The following is a 3,612-nucleotide window of genomic DNA, read 5'->3' as shown; positions in this document are numbered from 1 at the left end:
CTAAAGCAGAGCTTGGTGTTGGCATAGTGAAGAACTGGCTGGACTACAACGAGCTAACACTTAATACAGATAAAACAAAATACATCGCATTTTCTCTTACCAATGTCAACAGACCAGATTTTCACTCTTTGCGGGACCGAGAACGGGACTCAAGATTACTGAAGTTAGTAGCATTAAATACTAAGGGGTTATAGTGGACGAAAATTTAAAATGGTCCAATCATGCAAACGGCTTGCAGACATTTTTTTCTTAACCGTCCGCACCAGTCCTGGCTGATTGCGCTTGCGCGTCCCGCTGTCATGTTGCCGCTATGCACATATTTGGTTTTTAACCGCCTGGCCTTGCTCGAATAGCGACGCCTAACCCCAGAGAAAGTCGTGTGGCGAACTCTATGCGCCAATTCTCAAGTAGCAGGTCCAGCCGAAATGCCAGCTATATCTCACCACATAACATCTGCGCCGTTTCGGTTCAAATACAACTTCTAAGACTAAATACCGTATCGGACGTCTAAGCTAGGGTCTACCATGGGCCTACCTAAGCCTTACTGACCCCTGAGTCCAATGGGTATGCCCGGGACGAAACGCATGGTGCTTCAACGAGCGCCATAGTTGTTTACTTTTTTAAATTAATTGTTTCTGGTTATTGTTTGTTTGTGTTTAAGATGCAATCTTATAGGAGAAAAAATGTTTGTATATAATTAAAGTGAAGATCATAGACAACATTTAAATATATCTGTTCATTATTTTAGAAAGCAGAAAACAATAAAAAACAAACAAGATCCATGACTATTAAAACTCCAAGAATTCAAATATTTACTGCGGGAACTAATTGTTTAAATTACTAACGATGAAATTAGCATGAATTTCAGCAACAGCCACTGAACTAAAAACGTGCTAGAATCCACAAGAATCCGTGTTTTTCCGAGGTTAAAATTTCGTTCGCAATGGAAATATAAATCCGGCAACGCGGCAGAGAAACGCGCAAGCGCAATCAGCCAGGACTGGTGCGGACGGTTAAGAAAAAAATATCTGCAAACGGCTTGACTATTAGAACAAGAGTTCTTGTTTACAAGTTTTGAGATGAGGAAATTCTTGAGCAGGAGGCTGCTTGTGTTAATCTATAGAGCATTGGTTGAGTCCATCTTGCAAAAAATTCCATTGTAAATATATCTTTTGAATCGCTGAAGGACTGGCGAAGATCACGAAGATTACCGGACACAAGCTACAATATAATATACACTTTATGTAAGAAAGTAGACATGTAATCATAGAAACATGTTGCAAACAGCTACTTGTTGTATAGAATCTCTAGAATAGAAATCTACTTGTATAGAATCTTGGACATACCAGCAATTAAGTAATGGGTGATATATGATATTGGTAGTCCACGATTATCCGCTTTCAATAATGGTTCGTTTAAAAAAGGTAATAACACCTCAATAATACTGGCCTTTGAAAACCGAAACCTTTTCCGAAATTCTACAAGCGAGAAAAACAGAAGGATTTTTGCCATCTTGTATACATATTTTACTAACATGTTGGTCTTCGTTTATTTCCTCCTCTATTACGTCCAAATATTCAAAAGCTTGTCCATTTTCATATTGTATACGAGAGTAAACTCAAAAAATGAAAATGTAAAAACATAACATGAACAGTAATATAACCTTAAAAACCGTTTGACGGTTGAACGAAAAATCTCGACCAATGGCTGAGCAGAAGCAATACTCAAGCCACCGTCGACCGATACTTGAGCAAGCAAGGCTGTAAGCACTGGCTTGAGAATGAGAATCGTTTATAAATCACAATCGAAGCCAAGTATCGTACTTGAGGTTCGACTCATGCTTGAGCAACGTTTATAAATACGGGCCTTAGAGATGTTCAATTGCATAAAATTAACTTCACACCAGTTATTCAGAGCATTTAAATCCGCTTGCACATTTAAACAATTATCAGTACAGGTTATTCTTGAATAAAGCTTTAAATCATCAGCGAATAATAAAAACTTACAATATTTTACATTAACACATAATATCATTGACATAGCAATTGAATAGCAAAGGGGACAGATGTCCACCCTGTGGTGCACCAGAGGTAATAGATTTTTTTTTAGATTTGTGTTGATTATTCAAGATGACTGTCTGAGTTCTATTAAGAAGGTAACTTTCTAACCATTGACATAAATTGTGGCCAAGTCTCAAAGCTTTCATCTTGAATATCAAAATTTTGTGAGGTACTCTGTCGAACGCCCTCGAGAAGTCAGTATAAACTGCATCAATCTGCTCAGGACTCCCCATGACATTAAACAAGTCCTCAGAATACACAGCCAAATTGGTCACAGTTGATTTTCCTCAACAAAAACCATGCTGTTCATCGATAATTAAATGTTAAAAGATAGGTGTAAATTTTGAAGTCATAATTTTATCAAACAGTTTTGGTATCAATGAAATCTTAGCTATAGGTCTATAATTTTTTATATTGGTTTTATCACCATTCATGAACAAAGGTACAATCAGGTCATGTTTCCACAGGTCGGGATAAATACATGTTCTTAAAGACAGATTAAACAAGAAAGTCAACGGTGCACTCAGGGAACATCTACATTGGTTTAAAATAGTTGAAGGTATACCATCTGCCCCTGCACTAATAAACTTTTTCGTTTATACAGTTCATTAAATACTTCACGTTCAGTAACTATACAATTATTAAAATCCACAGTGGTATTACAGTCAAACCCAGGTACAATAATATTATCACAATCGCTGTAGACTGACCCAAAAAAATGTGGGTAACGCACCATCCAAATTATACGGGGGGACCTGTCGAGATGTTTTTCTATGGTAGACTTCTGCTGTTGTTCTGGTCTGCTTCCAATGTTTTCCACGAAGTGACCAAAGTATCGGCTGCGGAAAAATTTTCGCGCCTTGGCCAGGATTCGAACCTGGGGTCCCAGATTGGTATGGAGATACGTTTTCCACCACGCCAATGTAGCCTACGATATTTTTTGGTGAAACTGTGATAAGCCTTTCTGGCAGTTGTCACGTCACTGTCGACAGAATAGATCAAGCCATGCATCCGTTTATACGATGGTACGATGATACAAAAGTGTTCTATTGGTTGGAAATCTGTTAATTCGTCCATTGTAGTACGAACTGACAGATATTCAATCAGTCCCTGCAAATAGGTTAAGATCTGAAAACTTTTCAGTTCCATGTTATTGAATTTTCAGTTACATGTTATTGAATTTTAGATTTTCAATAAGAATACTGAAAATTCAATCACAATGTGCATGAATTTATTTTCAACAACCAAAAACTGTATGATACAAAGCATATACCATACCAATAAATGGTCTTTACACGTAGATCAAACACGTTGGAGACACACAAAACCGAAAAATCAAAAAATACCTATGTGAAAAGTACAATGTTTTGATTAAAAAAACCTGACTTACCACAACAACGCCGGATGCTTCACGTCACACTAAGCGCGTTTTCATACGGGCCACTCTGTAGCACTTAGGCCCATTTTCATCAAGCGATCTTAAACCAGTTTAACGTCTGAAACTCAGTTTGACGCGCGAAACGGATTTCACCAGAACCTTAAACTTAGTTTG

The sequence above is a fragment of the Dendroctonus ponderosae genome, unplaced genomic scaffold, assembly GCF_020466585.1.
Source record: "Dendroctonus ponderosae isolate FM_Combo_2020 unplaced genomic scaffold, Dpon_F_20191213v2 Dpon_F_20191213_1, whole genome shotgun sequence".
Lineage (NCBI taxonomy): Eukaryota > Metazoa > Arthropoda > Insecta > Coleoptera > Curculionidae > Dendroctonus > Dendroctonus ponderosae.
This window is presented reverse-complemented; position numbering follows the sequence as displayed.